A 17,707-nucleotide genomic window follows, 5' to 3' on the forward strand; every position below is an offset into this window, starting at 1 on the left:
GTGACGTACAAAACCATCATCAATGATCCAACGTAGATTGTCCTGATTATAACACTGAAGCACAACGAAAGATAATTGAATACATACTGATATGTTTTTGGGCAAGGAATTGAACCCATTTTTTGAAGCTTTAAGCAGGTATTGCAATTAGCTTCAAGACTTCTGTGAATATGACGGAGAAAAGCAAAGAATAGTAAATCATGAAGGTCATTACCAACATGATGTGAAAGCAATTGTATTTCATAAACACCTACCCTTTGATTGGTTCCAATCAACAAGCCTTCGCATATCCACTTTCTCATTATCCTATAAATGTTATCATCAACAAACTATTACTGATTTTCTACTTTTAAAAAAAAGATTGAGAAAGAAATCATGACCTGCTCCTCTCACTGCACTAGTGTTGTCTCCCTTTTACTCCACTGTGTATCCACCAACTTGACACAATTACACTTTCCTATCACTATTTTCACTTCACAACACCATACTTTTTAACTAATAAAAAAATACCCAACTCAGCTGGGTCTCAGTTCAATTGATGGTGGGAACCATAAGATGGAATCGAGATCCATGTTCCCACATATATGGGATCATGTGTGTGAGATTAGAAAATGCTAGTAGTCTAATCTTTTGCCTTTTCTCGCTCAGTGTGGACCACTGTCATGTTCATTTCTTTTATGTCTATCGAATAGCTGGAAATTTCATCTTAGGTAGTTCTCTAACAACTGTAGGGATCAAAGGAAATATGGCAGCCCCTTCATTCAAAGTTGGTAAATAGAAAATTCAAATCTTGGCAAAATAAACAGAGGAATGATATGATGCACAGCCCACATCCTTGCACAATATACAAGGATTTTCAGTTTTGACAAGCATATAATTCCTCCAAACTCACGATCTTTAGTTGTGACCTGGGCTAAGTTCCTCTCTCTCTCTCTCTCTCTCTCTCTCTCTCTCAAGTTGTTTGTTTTATTTTTATTTTTTTTAAATGCAACTACTTAGCAAAATAAACAGATACATAATACAATGCAGAATCTGCATCTTTGCACGACATACATGGACTTTCAGTTCTGACAAGCAGGGCCTATGGTTTTGTATGGCCCAAGACAAAGGAGACCCTGGCTCGAGCAGGGGACCCTCCGATGCCAAAGTCAGGCCTGGACTCTGGGTCTAAATGTATTGAAAGGTTTTCTTGAAGGAATTTTTTCGTACCTCTCAAGGTGTCAGGGATCCTTCTTTTATAGCTGCTGGGGCCTTAGTCGCACAAGGATTTTCCTCCTGATATTGAGCGCGGGATCTTCTCCTGATATCACGGAGATAGGATCGTGCCCATCTTGAGCTTTCATCCGATCCCGTGAGCTTCGGGGTCGGAGATCTTATCCCAAGATATCCGGGATGAAGCCCGACCTAGCGACGGTCGATCTGGCAAGGTGGTCCGCCCGATGCACGCCCGGAACGCTGATGAGTCGTCCGAACCGACTCAACCTTTGTCTCGGTTTAGCGAATCATGCCTCGGATTTGACACATCCTTCGGTGACCCGAGGCATTAAGTCTGAGTCTTCGGACTTGTATTTTTTGCCCCCAACAGTAAGCCCCCCCTACTCCGCGTGTTTCATATGACACCTAGGAGTAGCGAGTTTTGAGTCGGTTCATAACCCCGTCCGAGACAGCAGGTGGTCATTTAATGCGTTCCATGCCGCCTCTGACGAGAGGCGGTTCAGTTCCTGACATCTCATGCGCCGTCAGCCGTCAAGTCGCTTATCCCGCCAATGAGGGTTGGACACGTAGCAAGGACATTATTACCGTCAGTCGACGAGCACCACGTGTCGAGTGGGGGAATCGATGCAGGCGTCGAATCATTTCCTCATTAATTACTCCCGCCGTATGGCAACCTTATAAATTAGTGGGGGTCCCGCATTTTTGAACTTCTATTGTCATTCCTGCTTTTCATTCCCTTTGGAGCCTTTTCAGTCTTTCATCTTCTTCTTTTCCTCTCTCTTAACCGTCAGCGCTTCCTTCCGCCATTTCCGTTTTCCTTTCTCCCTCCGGTGAGTTTCTCCTTCCTCTTTATTAGATAATAATGGCGGATAGGGGTTCTCGAAGTCCCCAGGGGGGAGCTTCCGGAGACGAAGGCGAAGCGCAACGTTTTTGGAATGTTGCGGAATCGCCTTCCTTACTGACGGAGATAGCAGTGGATGCCAACGCTGCGTTTCTATCTGAGAGAGTCACAGAAGCTCCGGCGGAGCGCCCTGCTTCCGTCGTTCCTTCTCGGGGCGGGTCGTCTCTATTAACCCGCCCGGGAAGGCCTAACTTGCCAAGGGACGTGGAGGAAGATGAGGAGGAAGAAGATGAAATTTTAATCGCCGAAGGAACCCCTGATCCTGCTCCTGTTGGTGAATCGGCGCAAGCCGAGTCTGAAGAAGAAGGATCGGGGGAAGATTTAAGTGGTCCGGTTCCCTCAGTCTTGACTGAGACGGACTTGGACAGAATCCGAGTCGGGTATCATATTCCCGAGTCGGTCATCACCTATCTCCCCCGTCCGAATGACTTGCCGGATCACCCTCTTGGGGCGATCGCGATTTACCAAGTATCGATGCAATGCGGCTTGCGCCTGCAGACCATCGTCCGGGGAGTTTTGTCTCGCATACAGATTGCCCCGGGACAGATAGTCCCGAATGGGTGGAGGAACTTACTCGGATGTGCGGTGTTGTGGGCTGAGATGGAACAGCCACCGCTTACAGTCGACGAATTTCTCCACCTGTATCAAGTGCGAGTAAATCCGAACTATCCCGGCTTCTACGTCTTCGCTGCTTGGCGAGGCGGAGGCGGTTCCCTGATAACCGACCCTCCCACTTCCAACAAACACTGGAGAGAGCGTTGGTTTTGGGCATGTGGTCGCTGGGAAACGGATGAGTCCGGGTCCTGCGAGGCCCGTGTCCCTCGGGCGTTTCAAAGAGCAGGTGACTTGGGTCTTCTCTCCCCCTCCTTTTTATTTTTATTTTTATTTTTTTTTTATTTTTGTCTGACGGACTTGTGTTTGGCAGATATTCCGAAGAAGCCGAAGCTCGGCAGCACTGCCTCGGCTCGGATCAAAGAGTTGAGGTCATTGGATTCAAGAATAGGTCTTGGAAGGTGCTTCTACAAGGAGCGCCTTCATCTTGCAGTCCTGGACTCGGAAGTTACAGGTAATTGAGAATGAATCTTCGGATGTTTGAATTTCCCGACTTACTTCGCCATAACTTATTCTCTTTTTTTTTTTTTTTTTTTTTCAGATTTGCAAGCTCGTCCCCAACCTCGGGATCACCTCGAACCGGAGATGACGGAGCTCGCCCGCCTTAGGCCGATCCACGAAGTTGAAGGCTCCTCCGCGGTCAGTTCTTCTTTCGGAGCCTCGGCCGCCGAAGAGGCAAAGGGTGCTGCGGAAGGAGAAAGAGCCAGCGAGCTCTTCTGCCCCTTCCGTCGTCGTAATTCCCGACCCGGACGAAAGGGCGGAAGAGACGGCGATTGCTGCTTCGGAGCCTCAGGCGGCTCCTGACTCGGCACGCGTTGAGACGGATGTTCCGAGTCGGGAGGAAGAGACCGGGGCCGCGTCCTCCAGGGGGGAGGGAGAGACGAGGACCGCGTCCTCCCGAGGGGAGGAGACGAACCAGGAGGGGCCGTCATTCCTGCAGCAAGTGGTGTCGGGGATGGTTCCATGGGCCCTGGCCCACGGGTGTGAAAGAGAGTTCGTGAAACTCTACAACGCCCCATCGTCGCAGACCGTCAGCCACGCTGCCAGGATGCTTTTCGAACTCGCTCCTTGCTTGATCAAGGCCAGCAAGGAGCTATCCTCAACTCATCGGCTGCAGGCTCTTCTGTCTGAGGCCGTAGGTCGACGCGAGGAGGCCGAGATCCGGGTCGGCGTCCTGACAGGTGAGGCGGCCCTTGCCCGGAAAGCTGTCGAAGATGTGAGGGCAGAGGCGGCTAGCACCAGAAGAGCCCTGGACGAAGCGAAGGCAGAGGTCGCTCAGGCACTGACTTTACTCTCCAAAGCTGAAGAAGAGAATCAGCGAGTTCTGGCAGTCCATGCTTCGTGCGCGGATGACTTAGCTCGAGCTAAGCTTGAGGCGGCGGAGCACATTCAGCAGGCCGTCGAGAAGACTCGAGAGGCCGAGAAGGCTAGGGACCAAGCCGTCCAAGCATTCCTCGAGTCGGCGGAGTTCGAGGACGAAAGGGACCGCTTGTTCCAAAGCGGATATCTGGAATGCGTCAAGGACATGAAGAAATCCTTCCCTGACCTTGACCTTTCAGAAATCGAGGGTGGAGCAGCCTCGGGATCCGAGAACCCGGACGCCACTGCTGAAGATACTGTTGGGGACGAGGCCGGTGCATGAGGACCGTTACCGGGGCCCTTGGACAATATATATATATATTTTTTTGCTTTGATGTATTCGCTTGCTTTGTACATACATATGTTTTGATGAATGAAAGAGAAATGCCTATCTTTACTTATTTGACTTGGCTTTATCCTTTCTTAGTTCAGAGTCTTTAATCGTTGAATATAGAACTAGGGATAGTAGACTTTGAGGTGTTCAGCGTTCCAAGGGTGAGGCAATGGCTGTCCGTTTAGGTCTTCCAGCTGATACGTTCCCGGTCTAATGGTGCCCGAGACGATGTAGGGTCCTTCCCAATTGGGTCCCAGTGTACCCGACCCAAATTCCTTGGTGTTAGAAAACACTTTCCGAAGAACCATATCTCCCATTCGAAATCTTCTAATCCTAACTCGGGTATTGTAGAACCGAGCCACTTGTCGCTGCCGCGCCTCCGTGCGCAGCCGTGCCACTTCTCTTTGTTCGTCCAGAAGGTCGAGTCCGAGTGCAAGGAGTTCTTCGTTTGCTTCTGCATTGAATGTGGTGATTCGAGCCGAAGGTAATCCGATTTCAACGGGAGTGACGGCTTCCGAGCCATAAGCTAGTGAAAACGGAGTCTCCCCTGTGGCTGTTCGAGCGGTGGTTCGGTAGGCCCAAAGAATTTTCGGGAGCTCTTCGGCCCATTCTCCTTTGGCCCGGCCAAGCTTGGTCCGAAGATGTTGCTTGATAATCTTATTAACCGCTTCAACTTGTCCGTTGGTTTGAGGATGATGAGGCGAAGAGTAAACGTTTCTGATTCCGAGGTTGTCGCACATCCCGCGAAAGCTTCTATTATCAAATTGCCTTCCATTGTCTGTAATGATGGTACGGGGTACCCCGAATCGGTAGATAATGTTTTTCCATACAAATTCGGTGATCTTCTGCTCGGTTATTTTAGCTAATGGTTCTGCCTCGGCCCACTTCGTGAAATAGTCAACCGCCACCACAACAAACTTGGTCCGACCTTTTCCCATAGGGAGCGGTCCTATGATGTCGATGCCCCAGTGCGAAAGGCCAGGGACCAGAGTCATCGGCGTTAGTGCTTCGGGCGCTTGCCTCGGAATTGCCGCGAACCGTTGGCATCTGTCGCATTTTTGAACGAGCTCGCGAGCGTCGTGTTGGATAGTGGGCCAGTAGTATCCCTGTCGTAGGACCTTGTAGGCGAGGGATCGCCCTCCAGAGTGGTTTCCGCAGATTCCTTCATGAATTTCCCGTAACACATAGTTTGCCTCGCTGGGTTTGAGGCACCGCAACAACAGGGCGTAGTAACCTTTCTTGTAGAGGGTTCCGTTGAATATGGTATAACGGGAGGCTCGAATCTTAATTCGTCGAGCCTCGGCACGATCCTCGGGCAACTTTCCTTCGTCAAGGTATTGGCGGATTGGATCAATCCAGGAAGGTTCCGAGTCGATTGTATTGACGGCCTCGCTAATTGGTTCATCTATGCTTGGCTTGTCAACGTATTCGACAGGGACGGACCTGGGTATCTCATCTTCATCGGCTGAGGCGAGCTTTGCTAACAAATCGGCTTTGCTGTTTTCCGTACGAGGGATCCGAGTGACACGACAGAGTTGAAATCCGTTGATAAGTTCCTTTGCTTTCTGCATGTATGCCCTTAACTGGTCTTTTCGTGTCTGGTATACACCGGTAACTTGGTTAACAACCAACTGAGAGTCGCTGAAAACACTTAGGTGCGTGACCTCCATGCTAGCGGCGAGTCGGAGGCCGAGTAACAACGCTTCATATTCCGCCGTATTGTTCGACGCTTGGAATCCAAGTCGTAAGGCGTACTGTATATAGGTATGATCGGGGGTTTCCAGCACAACCCCAGCCCCACTGGCCTTCGAGTTGGAAGAACCGTCGACATACAGATTCCACGGAATAGGGCAAGGGGGAGCGGTCGAGGTCGGAACTACACCGTCCTTCGGTGTATCATTTACTGAAAGTTCGGTTGAAGACGTTCCCTTGGCGATAAAATCAGCTACGGCTTGCCCTTTGATTGCTGCCTTTGGTCGGTATTGAATATCAAACTCACTCAGCTCCATTTGGTGAGTCGGCCGGAAGCTTCTGGTTTCTGCAATACCTGGCGAAGCGGAAGGTCGGTCATTACAATGATGGTGTGGGCATGGAAATACGGCCTAAGTCGCCGAGAGGAAGTTATTAAAGCCAAGGCCACTTTTTCCAAGCTTGGGTATCTCGTTTCTGCTGGCAATAACGCTTTGCTGACGTAGTAAACCGGCAGTTGCTTTCCTTCGGATTCTCGTATCAAAGCCGAGCTCACCGCTGCCTCGGATACAGCTAGGTAGAGGAGCAACGACTCCCCCGGTTCGGGTTTTGATAAGAGAGGTGCAGAACCGAGATATGATTTTAATTGCTGGAATGCTGCTTCACACTCTTCCGTCCAATCCATCGCTTGTCTTCCTTTCAATTGTTTGAAGAAAGGGAGACACTTATCCGTTGCTCTGGACAGGAACCGATTAAGTGCTGCGACTCGTCCGGTCAACCTTTGGACGTCCTTAATGGTTTTGGGGGATTCCATATCAATCAGAGCCTTTATCTTCTCAGGGTTTGCCTCTATTCCTCGCTGACTGACCAAGAAACCGAGGAATTTACCGGAGCCTACTCCAAAAGCACATTTACTTGGATTTAGCTTCATCCGGAACTTCCGTAGGATTAGAAACATTTCTTCCAAATTATTCACATGATCTGCCGCGTGTATGCTTTTGACGAGCATGTCGTCGATGTATACTTCCATGGTTCGGCCTATAAGCCGAGCAAAGATTTTGTTAACTAACCTTTGATAAGTTGCGCCGGCATTCTTCAGACCAAATGGCATCACTCGGTAACAATAAAGGCCTTTGTCGGTGACAAAGGTCGTTTTTGATTTATCTGTTTGATGCATTACAATTTGATTATATCCTGAATATGCATCCATGAAACTAAGGAGCTCATGTCCGGCTGTACTGTCTACTAGCTGATCTATCCTCGGAAGCGGAAAGCTATCCTTGGGGCAGGCTTTATTTAAGTCGGTATAGTCAATACAGACTCGCCACTTCCCGTTGGATTTCTTTACAAGCACGACATTCGCGACCCACTCTGGATAGTGTATTTCTTCTATGAAATTAGCCTGGAGGAGTTTGTTGACTTCTTCTTCGATGATAGCGTATCGTTCAGGGCCGAGCGGTCGCCGCTTCGTCGGATCGGTCGATATGACGGATCGATGTTGAGTCGGTGAGTCATCACGGAGGGTCGATTCCGGGCATATCTTCATGACCCCAGGCAAAGACGTCGGCGTACCTACGAAGCAGGGTATCAGCTTTTCTTTCAAAGGGGACTGCAGAGACGAGCCAATCTGCACGTCTTGGATCCATCTGTCTCGACCAAGGGGACCGAGACAAGATCCTCGACCGGCCGTCCTCGTTCATAATTCTCGCCCCGAGGATCCAACGATTCGATCGTTAATATGTTGGTCGGACTTTTGTCGGCGGCTCCTTTTACGGCTATCATGTAACATCGCCTCGCATCCTGCTGGTCTCCTTTGACAATCCCGACTCCCGACTCGGTCGGGAATTTCATTGAAAGATGGTACGTGGATACCACGGCCTGGAGGAGACTCAATGAAGGACGGCCGAGTATTGCGTTGTATACTGAGGGTTGATCGACGACTAGGAAGTCAACCATCATCGTCGTCTGACATGGGGCGCTGCCAGCAGTGAGTGGTAACGAGACAATCCCTTCAGGCAGTACCTGTCCTCCGGAAAAACCGATCAACGGGGTCCGAACTGGGCGCAGTGTGGATCGTTCGATCCCCATTTTGTCGAACGCCTGGGTAAATAACACGTCTGCAGATGACCCCGTATCGACGAGTATCCGAAACACTTTTCGGTTAGCGATCGCCAAGGAGACGATCAACGCATCATCGTGGGGGTGATGGATACCTCGGGCGTCTCCCTCAGTGAACGATATGCAATATCTTTCTCTTTTCCTTTCTTTTGATGGCCGATCTATAATCATGAGCTCGGACTGAGGCTGACTAAGTTTTCGTGCGTGATTCCTTCGCGCGTTGTTTGAGTCGCCCCCACATTGTGGACCGCCGATGATCGTCCGGATTTCTTCCATAGGCTGACTCTCGGTCGGGCGCGCCTCAGATGCCCCAGCTTTGACCATATGTTCTCTGAGTCGGCCGTCTTTTATGAGTCGTTCGATCTCTTCTTTTAAGTGACGGCAATCACTTGTGTTATGCCCGTGATCGCGGTGATAATGGCAGTACTTATCCTTGTCCCGCCGATTAGGATTACTCCTGAGCTTATTGGGCCAGCTAACAAAGCCTTCGTTTTTTATTTCCATCAGCACCTCTTCCCGAGTCTTATTCAGGGGAGTATATGTGGAAAATTTTCGATCCGGCCGTTTTCCTGACCTTCGCTCGTCACGCGCTTGATCCTCTTTGCGTTTCCTTCCTCCGGCCGAGTCGGCTTCTTTTTTGGCCGACTCTTTGGCCGAGGTTTTAGTTTCACGCAGGATTCGCGCTTCCTCGGCGTTGGCATATTTATCGGATCGTGCCATAAACTCTGCCAGAGTATCGGGCGGAGTTTTGTCTAGAGATGCCAGGAATGGCTTATCCCTAACTCCTTGCATGAGTGCATTGAGGGCCGTTTCTTCCGAATGTTTTCGAACTTGAAGGGATTCGAAATTAAAACGCTTGATGTAATCTTTCAATAGCTCTCCCTGCTTCTGAACTACGTTATTCAGATGTGCAGGGGGCTTTAATTTCTTCTTTCCGCCGATGAAGTTGGTGAGGAAGGCGTCGCTCAGCTCAACGAATGAACTGATGGACTTTGGTTTCAACTGTTTGAACCACAGTCGAGCTACATCAGTCAATGTAAGAGAAAAGGCCCGACACATTACTGCATCCGAGGCATCGTGGAGTTCCATATAGGTTCTGAAGCACTCAATATGCTCGGTCGGGTCGGTCTTGCCGGTGAAAGGAGTGATTTGAGGTAATCGAAACCTCTCGGGCAACCGGGCCTTCAGTACCGAGTCTACAAAGGGGGACGCTTTCGCTTCGGACCCGGTTGAGTATATATTCCGGCCGTGCTTTATGTCCGCCATCTCTTTTGCCATCTCTTCCCGCACTTCTTTTTTGAAATTTTGAATGTCGGCTTTCCATGGTTCGCTCCGCCGTGCCTTCCATGGAAGGGCGATTGCGCCTTCTTCGCTCTATTTCGTGCCGAAGATCGGTCGGGGGCAGGGAAGCGTTGGCTGACTGCGCCGGAGATGGTTCTGATCCCTTGGGGTTGGCTCGGCCGGAAAGACTGCGGCGCAGAAGGTTGAGGATCAACCGCCGCCGTCGGTACGCGCGTCGTCTCCCCTTGAGGATGCGGGAGTGGCTGCATTTGCTGCTGATACATTCGTTCCAGCATCTGCTTCATCATATTCATATCGGAGCGGATTTCTTGAACCTCCTTGTCCAACCGCCCATCGTCGCGACCCCGCTGATTGTTGCTTGTTCCAGTCGCCCCTCGTCGGCGGTTGTTAGGTGGGTTCTGGGCTGGGGGAACGGCGATTGGACCCGGTGGCCCTGTAATCGCGTTCTCATTCAAATCTTCTTCTGGGACCGTCCTTCTAGTCATCACCATTGGACTCAGTATAGAGATACGAGATGGCTTTTTGCACGTTCCCACAGACGGCGCCAAACTGTTGATGCAAATGTCTGGTTCGTCCTCCTAGACCCTTGTATGCCTGCACAGAAAGAGGACAAAGGAGACCCTGGCTCGAGCAGGGGACCCTCCGATGCCAAAGTCAGGCCTGGACTCTGGGTCTAAATGTATTGAAAGGTTTTCTTGAAGGAATTTTTTCGTACCTCTCAAGGTGTCAGGGATCCTTCTTTTATAGCTGCTGGGGCCTTAGTCGCACAAGGATTTTCCTCCTGATATTGAGCGCGGGATCTTCTCCTGATATCACGGAGATAGGATCGTGCCCATCTTGAGCTTTCATCCGATCCCGTGAGCTTCGGGGTCGGAGATCTTATCCCAAGATATCCGGGATGAAGCCCGACCTAGCGACGGTCGATCTGGCAAGGTGGTCCGCCCGATGCACGCCCGGAACGCTGATGAGTCGTCCGAACCGACTCAACCTTTGTCTCGGTTTAGCGAATCATGCCTCGGATTTGACACATCCTTCGGTGACCCGAGGCATTAAGTCCGAGTCTTCGGACTTGTATTTTGTGCATCTTTGCACGACATACATGGACTTTCAGTTCTGACAAGTAGGGCCTATGGTTTTGTATGGCCCAAACCTTGCTCTGTTGCATGCCATTGTGAATGGATCATGACCCAAAAGACTACCAGAATAGAAGATCCCAGTGACCAATCATGAGACTTTTTTTTTTTTTTTTGTCTTTTTTCAGTTTGAATTGGATGATTGTTGCATTTCTCTTCTTAACCATTAATACATATCAAGAAATCAAAAGGTGAAAATGTCCTATTGAGTATATATTTGGTACACAGCTCATCAATGGCAGGATGCAGTAGATAATATTCCGGATTACCAAAAAATGAGTCCCACCTGATAGAAATGGAAACCATGCATCATATAATTCCTCATGAGCAATATCATCCCATTTTCAAATTGACCAAACAACCCCAACAAGCGACTCTCTTACAGTATTGATCACAAAACTCTGACAAATAACACAAACCATCCAGTTTCTGTCAATCAGTCGCAACAAACAAACATTTCCATATTCAGACCCGTCTCAACCGAGTCAGATTTCGCATGACAAGTCCTCTTTTGCCTCCGTAGTACCCCATTCTTAGATCCCGACACTTATATGCCAGATTCCGATCTTGGGATCCCACAAGGAGGATTTTTAGTATGAATTTTTTGTAATGGAGCATAACCATAGGCATAATCAAGTCACAAAACAACATCACCACATATCCATTATATCAAAAACTTTAAGTACAATGCCGAAGGGAAATACATATATTGAAATCAAAGCTCCAGAAGATAGTTGTACGCTCTAAGCTCAACGCTGCTGCAACCTAACGCCACCTGCACGCATCTATCATGCATAAACTCATAGAAAGCTTAGAGGGTGGTGAAAGTGTGTGTAAGGTAAGTGCCAAGTATACCATAAAGCCCATAAATCATACATCATTAGAATAAGCAGAAATACAGACAAGTCTATGAGTGTTATCAGTCGTACCAGGGCTATGCGATGCAAAACATAATAAGACAATAATAGATGCTGAAGATGCAATACAATATGCAAATCCTGACGAGACACAAATACCATCAACCCCATCTATGCCATATAAGTGCAAAAACATAGTAACCCAAAATGCCAAGTACTGCGGATGCAATGTAATATGCGGTGCGAATGAAATGGCCATGTTGGAATGTGAAGTCGGGATGATAGTACGTAGTATCGCAGGCTACAGGGTTCACCACAAAGGACTTCTATCCAAACCAGTTCCATACCTAAATTTGAATAGTCCGACTCAATGTGGTAAACTCCTGATCTCAGGTTAGTCGTGCGCCCAACCGAAATCCTTGCCATGCGAAGGTACACGTAACAAATAGTTACGTACCACCAGCACAAGTGGATAGTGAATGAATGAATGAATGGATATGCAATTCTTGCTCAATAAGTCCACATATCAGTACAGTTGCTCTCTGTGAAAATCACCGGGGTCTAATACACTCCACACTAACTGCCTCCTCCCTAGCTGCACAGCCAAGCAAGTGGAAGAGACCTCACTATCTGCCTGCCAATATCGGGCTCGGCTAGTCGATAGTAGACCCATTTACGAGCTGGTCATACTCAGCCTAGCTTATAGCCCCCTCACTCGGGCGGATAATGCTACACCCCCTTCCAACCGACTACGACACAGTGGGAGACACGACCTTATGGTATAGGCACCGGCGCTCATATTCCACTCGGTCTAGACGTTGGAGCATCTCTTGGTACCAAGGAGGTTCTGGAATTTTCATCCAAGGACATCCTACGTGCCCATAGTGCTAGAACCAAGTATTTTCGGTGTCCCATTTAACCATCCACGATGTGCCTGTGGAGGCCACAGCTTTAATGTCGCTAGGGCGTACAATGATCAAGTCACATATATGCGAGATGCATGAGTCACACTATCCAGTCATGCAGCAGTCCTGCGCGTACAGCGCGATAATGTGGGCACTCCGTCTCATAAGGAGTCCCATAAATAGTCTGCCCAATGGCATATGCTATGATCAAACAATCCTCATATCAGGCATACATATGATGCGTATGGGCATGAATCATGGAGTTATACTAAGCATGTTATAAAGTGATGAATTATCAACAAGTATAGGCCTATCAATGAACCCTAAGGCGAGTTACGATGTGGACATTTAACCAACATTGTACGTCAAACCAATATTGCTCCCAAGGCACGACCCACCATAAACATCATTACCTGCATTATAGTGAAATCACACATTACATCGGGTGCACATTCCTCGCATTGAGCCGCATGTACACCACATCGGGCCTAGCCATGCAGGCCACAAATACCTCAAGATGGGCCTCATCACATGGGCTAAAAATATATCAAATGGCCATAACATATGAGCCAGAAACACATCACAATGGGCCTCAACCCATGGGCCCTAATACATCACATGAGCCTTAACCCATGGGCTCCAAATACATTACAATGGGCCTCAACCCATGGGCCCTAATACATCACAATGGGCCTCAACCCATGGGCCCTAATACATCACCATGGGTCTCAACCCATGGGCCCCAAATACATCACAATGGGCCTCAACCCATGGCCCCTAATACATCACAATGGGCCTCATAAATATCTAGGTGGGCCTCAACAATAGGCCATAAATACATCAAGGTGGACCTCCTCAAATGGGCCTTATAAATATCAAGGTGGGCCTCAACAACAGGCCATAAATACATCAAGGTGGGCCTCCTCAAATGGGCCTTAACCCATGGGCTCTAAATACATGACAGGTGGGCCCTGCATCTGGGCCTCAAAACGCGCAACAGGTGGGCCTTGCTCATGGTCAAAGATACATCCTGATGAGTCACATGTATATCAAAGTGGGCCTCTCGATTGAGCCACAAAAATATATCAAAGTGGGCCGACGGATGGGCCACAAAGAACATCAAGGTGGCCTCACAGATGGCCATAAAACACATCAAAGTGGGCCTCAATGGATGATCATATCAGGGAGTGGCCCGCCGTGATGTGTTTGAGATTAACATAGAGCTAAATGAAGTGAAAGCAAAATATAAGCTTAATTGGAAGCTAATGTGGCTCCTAAGAAGTTTGAACGGTGGATGTCGCTGTCCCTACTATTTTCAATGGTGGGGTCCACTTGAGCCTTAGATCTGACTCATTCTTAGTCTCCAGCCATAAAATGATCTCTGAAAATGGTTGGACGGTTAGGATACAACCCATGCATCATGGTGGGTCTCATGAAGGCCCACCATCAAGTATATATTATATAATATAATATATAATCTATATATAATATATATAATATATACAATATAATTTATAATCGATATATACAAACACATCAGGTGAAGCCCCACACGTGGGGTGGGTCCCACCGTCCAGGGCTGTGGACGGTGTGGTATGCATCATACGTGGGTCCCACAAACATTGTTGAAGTCAACGCAGTGGGACCCACTGTCTCTATAGAGAATGGGTGGACGGCATGTATACAACACATACAATGTGGTGGGTTCCACCGTCCACCTGGACGGTGTGAATAAAACAAATACATCACTGTGGGTCCCACGTGGGGCCCACCATAATGTTTATCTGCAATCTAACCCATTGGTAAGGTCACACGGACCTGAATGGAAAGGGGAAACAAATTTCATATTAATCCAAACTCCTGTGGCGCCCAAAAGAGTTTCAATGGCAGCCATTCAATCACGCTATTTCCTACCATGTGGGCCACCTGAGTCCCACATGTGGCCAATTTTTGGGGTGGCTCATAGCCAAAAGGGGTCCCACCCAATGCACGGTGTGGATTTTCGAACTACATCAAGGTGGGACCTGTGGTGGGGGCCATGGTCACTGCCCGTTTTACAAGCCGTAGGATGTTGCTTGCTGCAGTGTCTGACAGCAAGTGGCTTCCTCTCTTGCACATTTTATTTTATTTTATTTTTTTGATTTATTGTTTTTCGGAGGTTTTTCATAGGTGGGACCCGCATTAGCTGAATCTAGCCCAGCCATTGTACTCTACGGCTTAAGACAAGCCAAACAAGTCCAATATTGAATATATTTCGGTGTGTAGCAAAATTAAAGTGAATTTAAACGGTGAGAATCACTGGTTTGAAAGGTATGGCCCACCCGATGAGCGAATTAGCTTCATTTTTCGGCTTAACGCCTAAAATGACCTAGGGATGGGATGGACGGCTTGGATTAAGCCCATACATCAACGTGGGGCCTGCATGAGCAGCCCACCCAAAAAGTTTGAAATCAAGCTAATATTTCTTCTTTTTTTTTTTTTCATTTCACGTCCAGCGTCCGGTTTGGGCGTACACGTGATTTAAGGTGGGCCCTGCTCAGTGGACCCCACCGACGGATAGCTTGGATAAAATAAATGCTTCATGGTGGGGTCCATCCGGGTGGGCTATACGGCCACATCAATCACACCACAAAAACAAATGAAAAAGAGAGGGAGAGAGAGAAAGGGACATGTGCCATGGAGGGCTCCGCCACTATGAGCCCTCCCTTGCAAGCAATCATACACCAAGTGGGTCCCATTACACATGGGCCCATCAAATCTAAAAATCAACGGTGAAGATCATTTCTCCACCAAATGTAAGGTCTAGATGACCCTATCTATACAAGGAAAATAAACATCATGATGGGGTCCATGGAGAATGGCCCCATCACGGAATGATCATGAGAATCAAGGTGGGCCATCGGCCACACCTAGGATCCAAAGTGAGATCCATACCATAATCGGTAGTTGGCCCTTCATCTAAAAATGGAATCTAAGCCTCTAGAAGCACCCACCGTTTGATCTTCTCGGTCTGTTGGAACGTCGGTCTCCTTGTGCATCACTTTGATGGAGGGTGATGATGTTTAAATGGCTAGGATGAAGGTTTTGGGATGGAAAGGTGGGCCACACACATGCACTTTTCTCTCTTAGAATACATGGACGTCCACCTCTTTTGGTGCTCGAAAATTGTGAAGAGAAAGAGAGAGAGAGAGAGAGAGAGAGAGAGAGAGAGGGTTGAAAGGAGAGAGAGTGATGGGTGATGGAGTGATGGATGTGAGGTAAGTGATGGGTGAGGTGAGTGATGGGTGAGGTGAGCGATGGGTTGACTTGGTGGTTGCTTAACTTGTGGAGAAAGAAAGCATGGGTGTGTGTACTTGACATAAGGTGATGGATTGATTGATTGATGGGACATGTTGTAGAGATTCTCTTGGGATTGCAAACGCGCGACATTTTCTTCAAATAAACGCTGGCCCACCTCTCCCTGCCAGGGTATCAGATTGGTATGCAAGACGCGGCGTTGGAACCGCGGCGACGGTGCCGTCGCAATGGTACAAGTCTCGGATTAAGCCTACTTAAATCTATGGGATACGACGTAGGGTCGATCGCAAAGTTTGATTATACGTCGCAGGATGCCGAAATTTTCGGAAAAGATCGCGGGAGTCAACGGAACAGTACGGAGTAGAATACGGGTCTTACACAGACCCGTCTCAACCGAGTCAAATTTCATATGCCAAGTTCTCTTTTGTTCATCCTCTTCCCAATTCAAACGCAACCAGTCCGAGATGAGTCAGATCACCATACCTATTGGGGGCCCACCATCAGTTATAATGATGATCAAAACCCTTGACCAAGTAGGTTCTAGAAAGATTTCATCAGTGGGCAAGTTCTGCCCAAACTTCCCTTTTCTAATGTTCCCGATCTCTCCTTTTGAGTGAGAAAGAGAGAGAGATGGTTCCTTTTATTAGAGAAAACATTCATTCTATGAGAAAAGCTAAGGCATACATCATAGTGGGGCCACATAAAACACATCATGGTGGATCCGATCGGCGAGGAGAGAGAAGCTGACTTATTTGAAGACGTTGCTCGATGGCGATGGAAGATGCCACTGCTCGATGGCGATGGGATGCTGCTGCTTGAAAATGGGAGAAGCTCTTGAGGGCTGAGATGCGCTGCTTGAAAATGGAAAAGAGCAAATGGTGCTCGTGGGCTGGGATGCGCTGCTTGAAAACGGAAAAGAGAAAATGGCGATTGCAATTCCTCTTCTAAATAAGATAAACCTTTGAAATCCGAAACAGTGTGTGTTTACCATTTTTTATAACAAACAATCTGTTTACATATGTACATGCAAGAGGGACCATTTTTTGGATGGTTAAGATTGTATTGTCTAAGAAAATTATAAATATTAAACATTTACAACTAGAAGGATTATTTGAATGGTCTGGATAACTCTTTATCATTGCCATTGTTTTCGTGAACTAGTCACCACTGTTTTACATTCTATACAAAAGTCACAGTTTTGTATAGAAGAAAAAATGGTAAACATATAGTTGGAAAGGGGAGGGCTCTATGGGCCCCACCATGATGGATATGTTTCATCCAAGCCGTCCATCCACTTATCAACATTTTTTTGGGATTGATCCCCAAAAATTAGCCCTAATTAAGTCTCTGGTGGACCACAAAATGAGAAAACTCTCATTTTTGGCATCAAGCCCTAATATGATATGTAAGAATGGATGGACAGCATGGATGAAACACATACATTATGGTGGGACCTACCTATAGAGCACCGACCAACATCCACCAAGTTTTGTGGGCCCCACTATGATGTATTTGTTATATCCACATTGTCCATCCATTTTGAGAGATCATTTTACGCCATGAGCCAAAGAATGAGGCAAATAAAAATCTATAGTGGACCCCACCACAGAAATCTCAAGTGCACCACACTACATGAAATCAATAGTAATTGGATATCCATCATTAAAATCCTCCTAAGGCTTACTGTACTGTTTATTGTTATGTTATAAGTATAAACTGAACGTCTACCATTGAAAAATTTTGGGAGGCAGATTCAAAGTTCGAGTGGACCCATCACAAAAAACAGTGGGGATTAAATGCCTACCAATAAAACCTTACTTTGGGCCGTAGAAGTTTTCAACCAAGCTAATATATATGTTTTCCCTTATTCCATGTCTGTATTAACTTATAAACAGGTTGGATCTCAAATAAACATCGCGACGGGCCCTAAAAAGGTTTCAATAGTGGGTGTCACTATCCCACTCTTTTCTATGGTGGGTCCACTT

General features: G+C 47.7%; 1 protein-coding gene and 1 long non-coding RNA gene across 2 annotated transcripts in view; one reads left to right on the top strand and one right to left on the bottom strand.

Annotated features, from left to right (window-relative positions):
• Window positions 1-17,707, top strand: part of LOC131223389 (disease resistance protein RPS2-like) — a 93,610-nt gene that overhangs the window by 63,792 nt on the left and 12,111 nt on the right. The window lies entirely within an intron of this gene.
• LOC131223398 (uncharacterized) lies at window positions 7-931 on the bottom strand. The gene is made up of 2 exons (XR_009160434.1): window positions 255-931; window positions 7-162 (listed from the first exon to the last, which is right to left on the bottom strand). It is a non-coding gene; the product is annotated as an uncharacterized LOC131223398 (long non-coding RNA).

This window comes from Magnolia sinica, chromosome 13, assembly GCF_029962835.1.
Source record: "Magnolia sinica isolate HGM2019 chromosome 13, MsV1, whole genome shotgun sequence".
Lineage (NCBI taxonomy): Eukaryota > Viridiplantae > Streptophyta > Magnoliopsida > Magnoliales > Magnoliaceae > Magnolia > Magnolia sinica.